At 34.4% G+C, this 19,066-nt stretch overlaps 1 protein-coding gene across 6 annotated transcripts in view; it reads left to right on the forward strand.

Annotated features, from left to right (window-relative positions):
* Window positions 1–19,066, forward strand: part of CYRIA (CYFIP related Rac1 interactor A) — a 60,230-nt gene that overhangs the window by 10,800 nt on the left and 30,364 nt on the right. For all 6 annotated transcript variants that reach the window (XR_010388179.1, XM_064508442.1, XM_064508443.1 and 3 more), the window contains exons 2-3: window positions 5,650–5,700; window positions 7,504–7,571. The gene's annotated coding sequence lies outside the window, so the exon portion shown is untranslated. The remainder of the gene's footprint in view (window positions 1–5,649; window positions 5,701–7,503; window positions 7,572–19,066) is intronic.

Consider the following 19,066-nt stretch of genomic DNA (forward strand, 5'->3'; position numbering starts at 1 on the left):
GTAGTCATCTTTTCCTTTGGAAAATGTTTGTATTGTCTTCTGCGTTTACGGAGGCCTTTTGCCCGCTTGCATTACTCTCAATTTGCACAAAAAGAAACACAAGCAAACTTTTTTGTCCAAGGTTTGCACAAAATTTTTTAAAATAAATAAATTTTAATTTCTGACTTAGAAAAAAGAAGCAAACTCATGGTACATAGGTAGTTTGAGTTACTGAAAACACCATAGCAAACTTACAACCTCTTTAACATTAATCTTGTAAAATGTTTGAATTTGCTCTTTCCCCCCACAGCAGTGTATGTAAAGTTTGGAGAACCAGAGTCTCAGCTGCTGTATGTTGGCATAGGTCCGTATATTCCAGCTGATACTCGGGACCAGTATTCTACTGGCAGTGATCCAGGCATGTTAAAATGAAGTCAGATGCTCATCTTCAGTCTATTTGAACACATTTTTAAAAAATCCAAAACCTACAGAGTGCAAATTTTTGGTCACTTGTGGTACATTTTACACTTCTAGGTACGCAAATATTCAACTGTTAAACTTAGTTCTGTTGTTCTCTGGTTAGCTCTAGTTTTTTATGAACCCCTGATTCAAAAACAGCACCCTAGATTAAGATGTGATATTAAAGCTAGAAGCTATAATGCCTTGAAAAGGAGACCTGTTAATTCTGAAATGTGTTGGCTACTGATTGAATTAACTTCTAAAAATGATGTTCTCCAGAAGCAACTGGGAACTATAATCATGATATGTGTTTCAGTAGTAAACTAAATAAGGAACGGCTATGGCATGTGCTTGTCTGTACTGTTACATTTTTAGTACTGTTTGTGGCATGGTTTTGTCTTTTGCCAACTAACATGCTCCCAGATAATGCCCAAGCATGGTTCTGGGGTTAGTATAGACAAGGAACCACTAGCAAGATGCCGTTTAGAGCTGGCCATCCTGTTTTGGAGGGATAGGATTTTAGCTGCACAGCCATGAGCTGAACCATGCTAGCTGGTTTCAAGCTCAGAGAATGACTTTTTGCCCTGGTCTATTTTATTTACTGATATATGTGTAGCCACTGATGCTACTTTCCAGGAAGCTAGGATTCAGAAACTTATTTGGAATGCAGTGGCAGGATTATCTTTGTATACTCACAAGGGTAGGGAAAAAAATTCTATTGAATCTGGAAGTGAGAAGCAATGTCTGGAAAGCTGGAAAAATAATTCAGAGGGACTTCATCATGAATAATTGAGTTTCTTAATGTTTGTGTAAGAAAAGCCCTGGGGTATACAGAGGTATAATTAGCCATTTGAAACATTATTTAAAAACAAAAAAAAAATCAAGAATTATGGCCTGCCACTTTAAGTTATAATAAGCTAAATGTAAACAGATGGCATTTCCAGCATCCTCTGACCAGAGGATATATATCCTGGTTATAGTGTAAAACTTAAACCTTTCCTAGACTTTGCCTTCTGATAACTAAAGTAGCAGTAGCAGCCTGCTAACACGACCCTGAATGATGATCTTTAAGCTTTTTAGGGAATCTCTGCCTCAAGCAGATGTTTTAACCCTCTTTGTTGTTGTTATTGTTCTAGACCTCCCCCCCCCCCTTTTTTTTTTTTTTTTTGAGCAGTGGTAAAGCTATTAGCAACCTAATGACTTAGCAGAGTCTGGTCCAACTGACAACTCACGGGTTGAATCTGGTCCATGGAGTACTTCCATCTGTCTCACAACCTCTTTCAGAGGAAATGAGGAATAGCTGTTTGGACAATGTAGGCTGCCTCATGAACTGAACATGTATCCCTCCACTTGGAAATGGTCCAGCGCTCAGAAACGGAGCCACTGCCTCCTGGTCCCCGTGGAGGCAGTGATGGGCCAAGCGTGTGCCATTTCCTGCTCTGGGAATTCCTAATGCAATTTGTGACTTGAGGGGTGTGTGGATAGTGAATCAAAACTAGGATCAGGTGCCACTGCTGTGGAGGATGGACTGCCCTAAACGGAAGATCCCTGTGTTGCCAGACATTTCTCTCATCTTTTTGTGTAGCATGTGAGCAGTATCAGCATGGTACTAAAAGCTGTAACAGGCTTGTACTTTTGCAGTCTATACTTTTGACAATTGTGTGCTTCTTTCTTTCCCCCTCCCCTATATCTTAAAACAAAATAGAGATTTGTAACTGTTTTGAAACATGTACCTTCTACTTTTTGAGAAAAGGAGTTGTGAAATATGGAATAATGCTGCTGTTGCGTTGTTACGATTTAGAATCTGGCCCCTATATTGCACACTTAGTCATGTTTAACTCCTCTCTCTTTCCTTTGATCTGCAACATTATGTGGTCCCTTGTGTAATGCAGCTTCACTTAACTTTTTATTTGCAAGGAACTTTGCTATTAAAGCTCGGTTGAATACTGATCATACAGCCTTAATTATTTCTTACACAGCAGGAAACTTTCAAAGTAGCAGCTGTGTTTTGCCTTAAGTTAAATTGGTTGTGGACTATGACTTCTCAAATCCCTGAGTGTATAATAAGCTTTCCTCCCAGCAAGTTCCCCAGACTACAGCCGTAAGGGTACTGAACTGACTTCTGTCTTTCGTGTCATACATGCATTTTAACTAGGGATAAAATTGACTTGCTGGGTGTTACCAAAACAGTAACAGAGAATTCTCTTCTACATTAATATGTGAGGGATTTCCTCCTTGTTGCCTGCCTTCCCTTAAAACAGCATATAGCTTTTTGCTAAGGTTTTGAGAGCATGCATCAGTTCATGTTTGTACCTCTGCATTTATATCACATTGGTGTTTAAGAAAAGATCACTTTTTCTTTCTTCCTAAATTTTCATGATGAAGAGAATGGTTGCTAATAAATGTGTTTATTCACCCCCTGTTTAGGTCAGAATGCTGTAGAGATTATGCTGGTATTTCGTTATTTTATAAACATTTTAAAAACATAGTCCTTCTCGATTCCCCCGACTTTGCTGCAAAAGACTCTAATATCAGTATTGAATGTTAATCTCCATTTTTAAAGGAATATTCTGCTTCAAAGACCGAAAAATGGAAATGTAACGCTCAGTCAGAATAGTTTATCTTTCTCCCACAGTGCTTGCTTTCCCACTGGATGGTATCTCACTTGATTCAAATGTTTTACCTCAACAAACTTGCTTTGCAGGCCACTCCACACATTCATTGCTTGCAGAACAAAAAGTGCTTCCTGGCATGTTTGTAGACATTCCTTTTTTGTTTTGTTTTTTAATGTGCATTTTATACCTCGTCCTATTAGCTTTAATAAATTGGAGTGACTCTATTTTTACGTGCCATTTGAGATTATTGGTCTAATTTTGTGTTAGATGGAAACAAGTTTGGATAGCTGGAATAATTTTTTTAAAAAGACTAAAAAGTAGACTTCCAGAATGTAACACATAGTTTGCTTTTTTTTTTTTAAAAAAAAAAAAAACACTATAATAGGGTTAGCTAGCACTTAAGCAATGCTTAGCATAGCTATTCTATACAAATTTCACAGTTTTTTTGTAATTTCGTCATTCAACTGAGCAGGAAATACTCCTTTTTAGTTCTTGTTTTGTTTAGTTTCCAAAATGTAGTCTTTCTGTATGAGAATGTGGTTAGCCTTCAAAGTGATTGTATGATCGGCTACTTTCCAGGCAAAATCTGTAACCTTTTTGTGGCTATATTTTGCACCTGTAACATGAGTTTACTGTTGCCAGCACTGTTAATTTTCTCCAAATAAACCAAGTTATATATCAAAACAAATTGGTCTACATAAATATATGGAAATAACCAACATCCTTCAAGAAAATTCTCATTTACACTTCTCTAGGTCTGTGTTAGATTTCAAAATGTTTAATTACCGCTACCAGTACTATTGGGGAAGGCTCATGTTCTCTAAACGTACACATTAAAAAAATCTAGTCTTCTTGTTTTGCAATATACATCTTCTAAAATTTCTGTCAAATATTTTATCTTCCATTCTTACATCTACTTCACATCACTTATTCTATTTCAGTTCTTACAGCTTTTTTGCTATTCTGTAGAGTTTTAGACTAGGTTTTTTTTCTGTCCCAGTTGCAGTTGGCTTAAAGGTTTCAGGCATTTTTTTAATGATAATTAAACTGTTAAGTCCTGTTGTATAATTAATTTCTCTGAAAACTGTATCTGATCAAATGGATTTGTGAAATATATTCTATGCATTTGAAGGAGATGCAGTTGCTCACTGTTAAATTATGATTTGTGTAGTCATATTTCCATTTAATACTTCAAAAAGAAGAGGAAATGTAGTACCTTCTTCCCCTCCCCCCAGTATGTTTTTACTTCTAATTTATTTCTTCAGTTACATTCAGCTGTTGCCTGTGGCTTCTGTGACTAAAAATTTTTGAACTTCTGATCATGGATCAAATAAATAGCTCTGCAAATGTCCACTCTGGCATGAGATTTTATTAATTACCATTTATTTAAATTTAAGCTGTTTAGATAACAAATATTTTCCTCCCCTCTCTCTCATTCACTGAATCTCTTTTCGTGTCAAGTCATCGTATGCTTCCAGCAAACAGGTTAATGCGACACAGGATATTCTGTGCGCGACTTGCCTTTTCGAAAGCTGAGGATTCCACCTCTTTCTCTTGACAAGTGTCTAAACTTCACAGGCCTCTTTGTTTACCTGCATTGTTTTGTTTCTGTTCTTTTCAGTCTCTTCCCATATGTAATCCTTTCTTTTTCTCCATTGTGTAAATCTTTGTTTCTGTTTAACACCAATTTTGTACATGTTGTTGCTTAACCACTCGTTCCAGTTAACGGATGAATGCATTGCATAAGGTTTGGAAAATGCCAAAAACGCTTGGTAGCTTGGGAGTGGAGAGGTGCCACGTGGCCCGTGGAAGGGGGTTGCCCCCTTCCCGGGTCCCCAGCTGCTGCGTGATTCGGTGGCCCTGGGGTTATTGAGCAGGGAACTTCCAACTTCTCGGGTCAAGAGGGAAAGAGTTACTTTTTTTTTTTTTTTTTTTTAATCTGACTATTAAATGTTCTAGAAAATCATGATATCTGGTGACTGTTTTCTGCAATTCAAAATGTGTCTTTTACTATATCACTACTCTGTGGGAGTTTTTAAGATTTCTGGGTCCTGCAAGGTGTTTGTAGTCCTGTCTCTTTCCCTACGTGCTCCTGTTTGGCCCTTGCCTGTGAATAGCTCTGAAGCCTCTTTTCCTGGCTTGTTTCACATGGGTAGTGGAGTTAAAACAGTTCAAAGTTGTAAAAAGGGGTTTTTTTGCTGCTTTTTTTCTTTTCTTTTTTTTTTTTTTCTTCTTCCAGTTTCATTTCTTCATGACTCTGCATAGCAGCAGTGAACTGCTGAGAGTCTGGTCAAGTTTAATTCTTCAGTATCTTTCTAAGCTTTGTGTGAACTTTCATTTGCTATCTTAAACACAGTAACAGTAGTTTACTATCACGGTGCACTGTACTGTGAGAAAACTGACCTTTTAGTCTGGACGTAAATCCACAGCAGAAGATACCTTGCGGCAGTATTAATTACTTTACTTTAAAAACAGGAATATTACTATAATGTTTAGAAGGCATTCGTGTAACTTCTCTGGCTCTTATTTAGTAATTAAAAACTGTTTCATTAATAACAATTCTTTCTAATATATATATATATTTTTAAATTGACAGACTGCAGTTTCTATCTGATTATAAGGAAGGCTCCGGATCATCCTTAACAAGGTAGGAGTTAACTCATATATGCTTGTTTTGCACAGAACTGCTGTCTAAAAGATTAGTGTTGTAAATGATAAATGAACTCTCAACCTCCCTTGAGTGACATACTTGTATGTAGTTTTACTGTTGAACTTAACTGATGCTTTCAGAATTCTTCCTAGGCATAATGCTCTGGCCTGGGGTTTTATTTGTTTGTTTTTGTTATTACAGAACAGCTGAGAATTCTTTTTCCCATGCAGTTTGTACAGTTACTCCACTCTTTGACACATTCCTCTATGATTGCTACAAGTTTTAGTCTGCTGTGCAGACCTTAGGACAATTAAAAAATTTGGCTAGATATGGAATAGGATGTGTTCTCATCCCTTTTGGAAGTCCTACTTCTGTAACTTTTAGGCCTTCTACTGCCATTTTTTTCAAATCTCAGCAAGGTTCCTATCAAACATCTGGAGTATAAACTCTGAACACTGTCCACTGCTTCTGGCTGTAAATTATCTCCGGTTCTGTAGCAAAATAAAGCAATGCTGAAAATAGACTTCTTTTCCCTAGAGAAAGGGAGTTCCCTGACTTGACCAGCTACTAGTTGGTATAAAGGTTTGTTTATACAGAGGAGCTATTCCTAATTAGTTCCCTGTGTGGGTGCTCTACTTGAAATTAATGTTTCATTCTAATTTAATTTAGTCTGCTTCTATAATGCTCTGTTATAGCTTGCAGTAAAGCACTTATTTTTAGGAAAAAAGTATCTGCACCTCACCATCCCATGAGTTTCAAAAGAGAATTCTTCTCTAGGCAGTATTCAAACACTCTTACTTTTTAAAATTCAATAAATAAAAATCCATAGTTACACAGAGCCAGTTACTATTCATATTTTTATAATTACAGCTGCGGAAGCACAACTGTGCGGTTTCCAGAGCCAAAACAGAACTCAGATGATTTATGGACCTGATCACTTGACCTCTGTTTCCATAGTCATGAGAATAGGGAACCAGTATTTTTGTGAAGACGACTGTTTGAAGTTATATTAGCAATGTTGTGGTTATAGTTGAAACAGAAGTTCAGTTCCAAGCTCTCTTTTAGTGTCTTGTTTGTTTGTTTTTAGCTGTCTTCACCTTTGCTCTGAGAGCAAACCTTCATTGCTGTAAGTTCTTTTATTTAGAAAGATGAAAAAGTGCAATAGGGGCAGCTATTCTTAAATTCTGGCTCTTATAGGTCGTTATGAGGACCTGGTTCCCTTGTTTTTCTCTCAGCCTCCACCATGCACTTGTAGAATAAAATGGTTACCAGTATTTAAACTTCATTCTTTATTTTCATGGTTTCAAAAGATTGGAAACTTCATTTGTGAATTTAGAACTGCTTTAATTGGACTTCTTTCAATGTAAATATTGTTTTAAATAAGTATAGCTGTTATAATAAATACATAAACATTATGGGAAACTGTTTGCATTTTCATTTTTATTTATTTTAATTATTAATATAATGTATACCAGTACCAGTGATTATTATTTTACTTTGGCTGTACCAGTCCTGGCAACCGTTTGTCATTAGATCCAAATTAACTTGAATCTGTTCCTCAGAAATTATATGGAATAAAAATTCAGCTTAAATACCTAAACATTTCAACTTGGTAGCATTTTTGAATAGTATAACTGTAAATGTATTCTAATGTTCCAAATTTCATTTTTAAAAGAATAATTTTAGATTTCCACTGATACGAGCTGGTATATTCCCTTTTTAAGCTAGGAAGTTTCATTTTAAAATTGAGAGGGGGCAAAGCACAGTGATTACAAGTGTAAACTTTGTTTTCCATGACAGGTGGACATTGAATGTTTAGCATCACTTCTTTGGATTGTTGAATGTGAATTGGACCTGCTATATTTTAGGTAAGATATAACCAAGTGTTCGTGTTAAGTACCTCCTTTTCTCTAAGCAAGCTGATGAATGCAAAATGCTGTACTTTACCGTGTATAAAATGTTTGTTTTTGTTGAATGTGCCTAATTCTATTAGAGATTTTAAGTAATAATAGTTCAATTGTTCTAAGTGTTTATTTTCCACGAGAGAAGCCACATCAGCAACTCTGAGTGGTCTAACTAAATATGTTACTAGATTTTAAGATGGAGTAAGTAGTTGACTTATCAGCTTATTGCCACTAAAAGTAGTGATCCAGTTCTGTCTGCCCCCTCTTTTTCACCAACACTTGTGCTTGTCTGTAATGTATCAGTTTAGGGAATTTGTTGCTGAAAAACCTATGGGGTTTTGAAAGCTTTTTGAAGGATGTTTTTCTATCACTTTAGACCTCTGAATCAGCTCACTGTAGGATCGAATAAGGGCTAGTGTTGACAAAAGGAAATTGGTGCCAGTACCCATGGCAATGAGTTGTTAGATTGGCTTTACTGTATCTTCAAAATTCGCACTCAGTCTCTGCTTCAAGAAAAGGTTTGAGGCATGAGAAAGGATATGAAGGAGTTGTAGACTCCAGACTACGACTGCAGACTTCAATATCTGAGAAGGAAGGAGAGGGTGATAGAATAGAGCTAGATGGTTTTGATAGGTAGAGATAACTATCACAGTAGCTGTCACTGAAAATTACCTTCTTTCTCATAGTGAAATACGGGAAGTCTACTAATTTGGATACTACTGGTTACCCCATAGGTTAGAAAAACAGAAGAGGGGAACCAACTTTAAGTGTCACTCTTAGCATATGGCCAAATTATGGTCAGTACCGTTACAGAGCTGCAAGGCTCTAGGTCACAGAAAACAGTTCTGTTGGTTTTGACCCAAACAAGCTGCTTCTTACCAGCCCTCTTTAGGCTACTGGAAAACATGAAGCAGACATGACATTTGAGCTGGGCTATCTATTGCAGCATGCAACATTTAAAATCTTAGTGGGAATAATCTCATATTTTATTGAAGGAAGAAAGGCTCTGTGAGATAGTGGCTTTGATCCAATGGTTTCTAGGAGGAAACAGAAATCAAGTATGGAGAGGAATCTTTAAGCTAACCCTGCTTTAGTTACAGTGAATGCAGTCAGTAGCTCAGCTATTGTGAGAGTCATTCAGCAGGGGATGCTGTGAGCAAATGACAACAAAAAAAATCAATTTCTTGTAGGCAAAAACAAGCCCAACATGGCAGCAGTCTGACTGGATTGTTATCAAAGCAGACTTGCAGTACCTAAGTGAACCCAGGGATCTCAGTTTCAGTCTATCAAATTAAAGGTATTTGTTAATGGATGTTTGTTCAAAAGAAACAAAACCACCTGCAGAGGACTTTGGAAGGTCTAAAGATTTGTTAGTTCAAGGCTGCAAAGGATTCTGAGTGTGGAACCAGTATAGCTGAAAATCAACAGTATTCCTATTTTATTTCCCTGAATGGCTGAACAAACTGTGGTCCAAGGGAGGAGGTGGTTGTGAGGGGTGGAAGGAAGGATTTGTGCTTAGATTAAAGGCTATAATCATAGCAGTAATTTTTGCAGTGGAGGAAATAATTCTTCCCTACCTTGTAAACTAATGATGTGATATTTGTAAGAACTGTACTTAACCAATGCAGCTACTTCGTGTATTTTATTTTTCCACTTTTTCTCCTTTAAAGGCCTTCTACTTTGTTACAGTCCTGTGGAATTGAAAAGAGGAATTATGCATGACATACCTATTGCATTGTATACAGATAGTATTTTAATTAAAATTTAGGGCCCATTCTACTTTTAAGTGAAGGAAGGCCTTTCTTAGATGGAGGAGCACAAAATCCAGTGCTCTTCATAAGCTCACACATCCTGACTGGGGGACTGAGATGAGCTGAAGCATGGGATAAGGAGGTCTTTGGGACAAGCAAAGTAAAGTGAAAATGAAGAATAAAGGGAAAAATGGTAGGAATGTAGATGAAGACTCTAACACGTTAGAAAAAAATGAAGTGGTGTAAAACAAGGAATGTGAGTGAAATGAGGAAATAGAGATTTACTAAATTATGGATTCTTTTAAATTTAGTCAGTAGAAAGTTAATAATACGGCACAGTGTAATTCACAGCTTGTATTAGTTCCATTGGTAAGAACTAATAAACTGTGAGGACCTACAATTGATAGGATTCTATTCTTTTTTTTTAGCTGGGTAAATTCTTGAAATCCTTATTGCTTGCTATTAGAGACCTTTTACAGATGTTAAGAAAAAATATTATTTTAAAATCAAGCCCTTAAATATGCCTTTAATAGCCTTAAATATTGACTTTATCAGAGGCCTATGACAAAATACAGGCTGTAGCAGCATCTAAACACTTTGTTCTAAAAGAAAAGTTTCTGAAAATCAAATCTTAATATGACAGTGAGAAGAGAACAAGAGTTTCTTAATACCAGTGCAGCAGCAGGAATTCTTTGTGCTCATAGCTGTGCTCAAAAAGTCGTATGATGAGATTTTCCACTTTTTGTAGTGAAAAGAGGAAGATTGAATTTTAATCTGGTATCAAAATCTTCTCTTAAGTGTTTTGAAATGTATGAAATATTGTTATAATTCTTTAGAATTTGAATTCCCATATCAGATTAAACCCTTTTTGTCAAAAATGGGTTTTTGTGTATGTATATACATGTGTGTGCTGATCTGTTAAAGTTGCTTTTTGAATTTAAATGACATTAGGGGATGGGAGAACCTGAGATGGGAGGGGAATTCATTTCCAATTTCTTGTTCTGTAAGAATACACAGTGAAGTTTCTTAACTCAGTAGTATCATAAGAAACAATGAGGGATGAATTATGGTGATATTGTTCAGGTCTTCAGATGATAACCCTTCAGTATATTCTGAAAATAGGAACTCGTTGACAAAAATTATACCTGGTTATTTTCTGCTCAAACTAGTTTGGATTATTAAGATGAGTACAGCAATGCAGGGAGATCACCTCAAACATTTAATTCAGAGATGCCTTTTGGAAGCTTCATTGACTGCATAAGGAGCTGGCCTTAATTCAGCTAAAGCTGAATCTCTTTTGTGAATTTTTAGTTCACACACATATAATATATTCTTAGATATTATATTAGATTTATATTGTTAGATATCCTTTAGGAATGGTAACTGTTAATAACTTTTCCGGTTCCATGATAAATTGAGTGTTTAAAAAAAAAACAACAAAACACACAGTGTAATCATAAACTTTAGAGTACATTTTAAGAATTTTATAGAAAATAATTCAAAGTTCATTAGCAAGATGATAATGTTTCACATGTCTGTTACTGTGAATTCTTTAGGAAATTGTTCTTTTCTACGCTTGTAGAATATCTAGCACAGGAATTCTGTACTGTGACAAGTAGTTGCATACAGCATCAATACAGCCATGTAATAAATAGTTTTCAACTCAGATTACTAGTTAACTCATTATCAGATGTTTTACAGATATAATGATATGAATGTGTTTCAGGGAGATGTATGAAGAAAGGTCGCATAGTAACTATAGTTCCTTGTCTTGTGTTTTTTGCCAAACATGTTTTATGAAGAAGTGGGTGCACTCTGAATCTGGAATTCAGCTTTAGGTCTGATTTTTATCTGTAATGGTGGACTGCGACTCAATAAGTGCCCAACATCCAAATACCTTTCCTGATTTTTGCATCCGCAATGGAGTACTGTCTCCCAGCAGGTGTTAATGGCAAGGTGTTCTCTAATACACAGTAGTGGAACTTAATGAAGTCCTTGAAATCAAGGACAGAATTTTTCAAAAGTATCAGAAAAAACCCACAAATTCTATTGACTTTCCCTGAAACAAAGACTCCAATTTTTCACCAGTAGCAAGAGGAAAAGCTGTACAGTATCTTTCTTTCAAATAAGAACTGTTTCAAAGATTTTTTTCTTATTTTTAAAAAAAAAGCTATATCTCTTTTGCAGTGTTCACTTTCATTAACACAACTTGCTGACTTCCTTCCTCAGCTACAGTTCTTCCTACACTCAGAGGTCAGAAAAGAGCAAGATCAACAAGCCACACATCTGGCTGTCTCTCTTTCCAACTGGAACAAAGAAACAATTTTTAAATGGCTTTTTGAGTTAATTGTAAACAATTTGCTTTTGGAGTCGCTGACTTTCAGCAAATGTTTGTCGTAGGCGGATGTAGGGAAAAAGGACTATGTCCTAATGCAATTCCTCTGTGACTGGTAAGGAAGAAAATCCAAAAAGAATCAAAAAAAAAAAAAAAAGAATGTCTTGTCCTTATAGTGTTGAAATATGCACAGAATTTTGAGTGCATGTGTAGGACACTTCACAAGCTTAAAATACATATGAAGTAGAAAATGCAGACTTAAAAGTAGTTGCTTTATTTTATTTTCTTCTACTCTCTTACACAGTGACACTGATTTTTTTTGACATTTTCAGTATCTGTTTATATATGTACAAATTGACAGTGATTTAAAAAAAGGATAAACAATAGGAGTAGAACCAACTTATTTTTGGAGTTCTGTTCAAATACACTTTATTATACTTAGACCTTCTCTTAATGCTTTTGTCCAGTAAATATTTCTGAAAATAAGTATATTTACTTTCATTAATCTTTAAGTAACATTTTTAAAACTAAATTCTAAAGTCATTGAAATGAAATATATTTCTTACTCTTCCAAAGATTATTTTTTAAAAAGGACTAACTTTTAGTATCAGCTACAGTTAATCTAATCCAAGCCTATTAAATTTACTTTTTTTTTTTAAATGTGTTACCTGAAGTGATGAAATATCCAAAGTATCTGGTGACTTTGGTGCTTTCACACTTTGCAACAGGAAATACAAGATTTGTTGGTTTACACCATTTCTGAAACCTCAGCCACTTTTTAAATTTTTGAGCTCATATTTCTCCAACATTTTGGTTGCTTTGTTTAATATGCCTTTCTATTATGATATTTTTATTTCTGACATGACCCTTGTGCTACATAGTTGCAAATGACTTGATGTGAAGAGAAAATGGGTAGTTCTAGCTTACTAATAAATTTGACTATTTGGAATGATGCCTACATTTCTGACATACTTGAATCAAAAAAATCACCCAAAGATAATTTTTTCCTGCAATTTATTTGTAGGAAGAAAAGTGCAGTGTGCTAAGATTGTTTGTCAAATTGATGTATTTGAGTTCATGATGCCACTTAGTGGATAACTGCCTTAACTACAGTCTTTTTCTAAAAACAAATCAAGTGGCAGAAAGCTGTATATTGTGGTTTTCCTTCTGGCTAGAATATGTTGATAATAGCGTGTTTTTGAAAACAAAATCTATTATTGCTGCCCATTTTAGTAAGTTTACAATAGCCAATTCAGTTTCTGGATGAAGTGTATTAAAATGTAAGTGTGATTTATTTCAGAATCTGAAACTTCTTAGAGGAGAATAAGGATCCTTTCATTACATATTTCATGATATTGGAATGATTAATCTTGGTCTTCTTGCACTGGTTCTCCAGGTTAATGAAATATAATTTGTAGTCTGCTGATAATGGTGTTTTAGGTAAGGGTTTTATTCAGCATTTATGGTTGGAAATTGGTGACTCAGCAAACTATGAAATAGAACAAGCTGATTCTTCAAGAGTTTAACTGAAGAAGACCTAACTGAAGGTAGTTAGTAGACCATTGCTCTGAAGGCATTGTGGAAGGCATACACAAAACGGGAGTATAGCACTGGGCTCGATCCTAATTTAGAATCTTTTGTAGACATCAAATAATTTTTCTTTGGAATGTATCAAAGATGAGATAGACACAAAGTCTATTCAGTCACAGTGGTTATTACTTCAATAAGTACGTTCTCTGCGCAAAAACATTTCATTGCTAAGTAGTTTGTATAGTAGTATTAATAACCTGGTGCATCTGGTGCCAAATTATTATTAATATATTAATATATATATAATTATTATATATGTATATATAATACATAATATATATTAATATATTAATATTATATATTATATATACATATATAATAATTATATATATTATAATATATAATATAGAAAATATATTTTAAAAAAACCTTTGTGTCTGAGACAAATGTGTACACACACACGTACACACAGAGTGTATTTTTTCCCTAATATCATTGTATTACAAAAAAAAAATCCATCCTATAATAAGAGAACACTGTCCTTCCTCTGCAATTTAATTGCTCTTATGGAAGAGATTTTTTCCACTGTGAAAACATATTGATTTATTGACTTATTTTTGGCCTTTTCCAGCCTTTAAACTTTTCTTTGAACTCTTTTTTTTCCTGTAAGTAAATTTCTATTACTTCCTGTGAACCTAAGTAGTCTTCAGTCATAGCCTGAATGCTTTTTAACCAAATATCTCTGATTTTTTTGAGCTCTTCAACTGCATTGTTTTTATTAGTAAGACAGTTAAATGAACTACAGCTAAAATAATGATTGGCTTAGGGCTGAACAAGCAATTCAATTCCCTGTTATGCTTCAATGCCTTAATATAAGCTGATTGTGTAAATTACAAAAACTGAAAGAAAATGCGTAGATTTTGGTTGGTGTTATGTAATACTTGTATCTTTAAGAAACTTTCTATCTTTCACTTGTTTATCATGATATTAGGGAGGACATATTTTTTCCATCTTACGCCATTCTTAAAAGAACTTGCATCATCTAAGGCATGAACTGAAAGAGCATCTGAGTTTTACAACTCTGTTAGTGCTGAAATCACACAGATGCTCTTTCTCCCTAGCCAATGTCTCTACACTGTACTGTGGTACAAATGCTTGTATTTCCTGATACCTGAAGTAGAAAGCTTTGAGCGAGCAAATAGAAAGCTCTGATTAAGTAGACAATTTTAATCTTGATTTATATTGTTTTGTTATGATTTTAATCTTGATTTTTTTATTAATCTATTCTGTAACAAGTGGCTCATTGACAGTTCTTAGCTGAACATGTGTGTATGTATACAAGCATATGTATGTTTGTGTGTACATAGTTTTTACACTGTATTTATGATTTTTAACCAGTTACCTATCAGTTTCTAAAAATATTTTCAGATGTACTATTTAGATGGTTATTATGGCTTTTTTGTTAGAAAGTAATGAACGATGTCTTTATAAAGTGGTTTCTTTTACCTGTGAGATATGTCTCCTCTATTTATGTATAAATGGGGCATTACTTACAATTGCAAAATGAAACAACAGTGTTCTTAGATCCCTTTTAGGTAAAAATAAAACTTTTTAATTTTTGTAAACCCAAGTATAATGTCTTTTCTCTAGCTTATAGTTCTAAAAGGCACAATTTGCCTTTCATACTGTTGTAGTCAACAAAGGCAATAAGAAGGTGACTGATGTAACTACTTTTTTGATAATCAGCATTTCAAAGCTGATGTTATCCTCTGTATCTAATTTTTAATCAGAGATTGCAAAAGGAAACCAGATTTCTTGGTTTTCAACTCTTAGTCTGCTGCTTAACTTCAAAAGAAATATCATTAATCTAAACTTGTTGAATAAGCTTATAAAAATGGTATTTCCACTCACGTGTAGAAAACACTACTGCTGCCAAAGACTGACTTAGCATGTGTTACATGCCGTGTTGAGATGCCCTGCTATGAACACTCACTGACTAGTGATTTTGCTTTCTGCTAAGCCTGATTAAGTGACACATTGCTTAACATCTTGGGAGAACTGTCACTGGTTTTAATAATTTTTAAATGTAAATTTACACCAACTTTTAAACTAAATTCCTGGTTTAAGTGGGAGGAAAGGGGAAACAATGTAAAATTAAAAAAAGAAAAAAAAAATGCTGTCCTGAAACTTGGTTATTAAAATGCTATCTAGATTAGTCTGGCTTTAGTCAGAAAAATAAGGTGGTAGAGAAACTCACCTGCTGATAATGTAGTATATTCCTTGCAAAAATTCTGTTTTCAGTATCTCTAACAGAAATAAATTAGCACTGATGGTTCGGTGCAAATTTTAAATAATCATTAGATCTAAACCATTAGCCTTTTTCTTAGTTGCAAGAGAGGCACATGAATTTCAATAAGATTTTGGATGGGTCTAGGCCCTGGACTCAAAAATCAAAAATGTTGCTCAGAAATCACCATTTTTTACCCCATTATATGAAAGTTATGTAAAGGTAATAAGCATGTCAAATAAAAAGTTGATTGCCTAGTTTTCATATAGGACATTCATTTTCCTGTGTTTTTTACCACTTTTTTTGTCCTTTAATAATATAATACTCTGCAATGATTTGGTTATTTAAAAACACTCAAAATGCTAAATGTGTCCTGTTGAGTTTCTCTTTCAAACAGTAGAGGGCACTACATAATCAACAAAAGATGCCCTGGGCTTGTTTTATCTCTTTATGTGAAGCCATGTTGAATGAGCAAATGTCTGTAGGCTGGTCTGTGAGTTTTAAATGTCTCCTTCACAGGAAATCCACTGAGTAGCATTGTAGGGTTGTCAAAACAACTGTACAATGTCCACTTTTGTGCATATGTTTAGCTTTGCTCACATCACTGAACAATACTCTGTTTTCTTTGTAAAATGGGCCTCTATAGGCTGTGCATCTTGTAATGTGAAGGGAATAAACTGTGTCATAAAAGGACTTGTGATTAATCACCATGCAAACTTATCAATCCATCAAAAATAGATTTAATAGGAAAGTAGAAGTAGGTCATAGTCACTACTGTGCATCAATTTTATTTTCTCAGTAAAAAGTTATTGTGCAAATTTCATTGCTAAATTAAGAATAGTTTCCAGCAGTGATTTGAATTAATTACTGTAAAACCTGTCAGGCTCGGTATGTTATTTTCATTTTCATTTATGCTTATGAGAAATTATTTTTTAATTAGAAGGATGATTTTAATTCAGCGCCATCCACAGTACTCTTCCCATATTTGTCACCTTAAGCAAATAGCAGATTGGTTAATATACCAAAAAAGTTGAGAGTGGCTTTTAACAGCTCATCTTGGGGCACAAAAATTTGGTTTGTGTTCTGTGTTAGTAAAGCATAGTTTATAAATAGATATTGGTAGGGGATATGCTTCTGAAGGTATTAGGCACAATGCAAAATTAAGAATCTCTTTGTGTTCCCCTCATTAAGAAGGCCTGTCTGTTAACTAAATGCAATTTTCAAGGCAAGATGTTTTACAGAAAATGCCATGATTGCAAACTTCCACTTTAAGTTTTAATGAATTAAATATCTAGTGTAAAAGAATAAAAGTTAATAAAATAATATCTGAAGACTTAAAAAAAGATATAAAGCTAACAAGGCTGAAAGGAAAAGTTTTACTGGAATTTATACTTTTCTGTAACTCGCATCTAATTAGATTAGATTAGACTAATATTCTGGAGAAAATGTGTTCTTGTTCAATATTCAGTCCCCCACTCCCTTAACTCTGAGAGCAATCTTTGAGAAATTCTGTAGCTTTAGTAACTGTCTAGCTGGTTATATGTTTAATTTATGGCCCAGTATGATGATCAAATACCTTTTCCTCAGTCCTTCTGCTTACCTGCAATTGTGGGTTTTTTGCGGGGGAGGGAATGTTTTTCCTCTCCTTTTGTAGTGTAGTATTTTAGGCTTGTATTTACTGAATTTCTTCTGGATTGTATCTCCAATTTATCAAAGTGATTTTGAACTGTACCTGTTTTCCAGAATATTTGTATTCCTGTCTAGCTTATTATATACTTTATTTTGTACTCCACTGTCTGTCACTAATTAGAAGTATTGAGCATAATCCTATCTATACAATAGGTAACAGATACAGTATAAAATTACCCTTTATTTTAACAGTAAAGCACTCATAACTTTTTCAAGTTCTCAGTGTTGCAGTGAATTTATGGTGCTAAGTAGAATTTTCTTTTCTCATCTACAGTCATTTGCCAAAACTTCCTTCTTTGTGTTTCTTTTCTTCCTTCTGTCCTTGCATATGCTCATGCAGGCATATTTATTTCTAATGCTCTGTTTTGTCCATTGGAATAGCCTGTTGTGTACTTTAACTGTTGGCTTTTCCTGCACTCCTTTATCCATTATGTTAACTTTCCAAGAGACCTATTCTTCCAGATACCTGACATTCTTGAAACTACTTTTTTCAAATCGTGATATTTAATTTGCTGTTTTCTTTCTTTTCTAAGAATAGTAAACTCTGCTGCTTTAATTAATTTCTCCTGTATTTCCTTCCTGACGTTTCAGTCGGTTCCTCCCATAAGTATCAATCAAGCTTAAAGCAGCCATTCCTGTAGTAACCTCCTCCATGTTCTAGAAGGAACATTTATCACTAATCAGCTCCAGGAACTTGTACAGGTATATGGTTAATTATACTTACTAAAGCTTCTTGCCCAATTCCAGTATTCAGATGCCTCCGTAGTTCAGCAAAACTTTCTTTAACACTGTCTTGGAATTAGGTGGTCCCTAAAATATCTAGGTACCTGTTATTTGCTCCTTTAACCTCATCAAGAGACATATTGTAATTTTTTATTCTCTTAACTTTTTATGAATTTAAGGAAAAAAGTATATATACTTCTCCAGCCTATTTACAATATTTTTTTAAAAATGTCTTTTTTAGCAGATCTGCTACTATTTCCTTCAACAGCATCGTATTGTCAGAGAGTCAGCCAGTTTTCCTGTTTTGTGTAACAAGATATATTAAATATGGCCAGTATTACACAAATGGAAGTATTTTAAACTAATAGCAAATTATCCCTACAAAGAGCAATATTTCATCTTTAATCCCCAAATCTCGAGCAATTGATACAGAGTGTATCAGCTATAGCTATCTTAATTCCTGTAGCGTCAGTATATTTCTTTAATCAGAATTATTCATTATTTTAGTATTGTAAGATACTGTTTGACTTCTGCCCGCCATCCCTTTTCCAGAAAAGGGTACTTGTAAATACTGCTTCAGATCCATATCTTACAATTCATTACTCCACGAAAGAGAAATACAGATTTTAGCCAGCGAAATGTGTTACATCCTGTATACTGACACATTCAGAGCAGATCACTAGTAACTGTGCAATAAGAAATCCAGTCATTGTATTGTAGGATTTATGTCTGTCTTGACTGAGATTAGATGTGCTGTTTTGGCATTTATATTTTAAAGAGAAGTAAAATGGATAAAGAACAAAGTTAACGTGCAAAGACTTATCCCCATTTTCAACTGGAACAAGAAATAACTTGAAAATAAAATCGCTTTGAGGAAAATCTTAATCATAGTTCTACAAAGAACTAGAATATGCTAGTTTTTATCATGTTTTTTCAGGTACCTGTGTTGGATTTTCTATGAGAATAGTGTAAAATATTCTGTATAACATAGTCAGTAGGATGAATAATTGGCAATCATCAACAGCCTGAAAGGAGCAGCAACGCTTTTTTTTTTTTTTTTCCTGTTTCTGATTTTTTTTTATTTGAGTTTCAATTCTGGGTCTGTATTTGAGAATGTATATGATCAGTAATAGATTTCCACTCA

Source organism: Dromaius novaehollandiae, chromosome 3 (genome assembly GCF_036370855.1).
Source record: "Dromaius novaehollandiae isolate bDroNov1 chromosome 3, bDroNov1.hap1, whole genome shotgun sequence".
Classification (NCBI taxonomy): Eukaryota; Metazoa; Chordata; class Aves; order Casuariiformes; family Dromaiidae; genus Dromaius; species Dromaius novaehollandiae.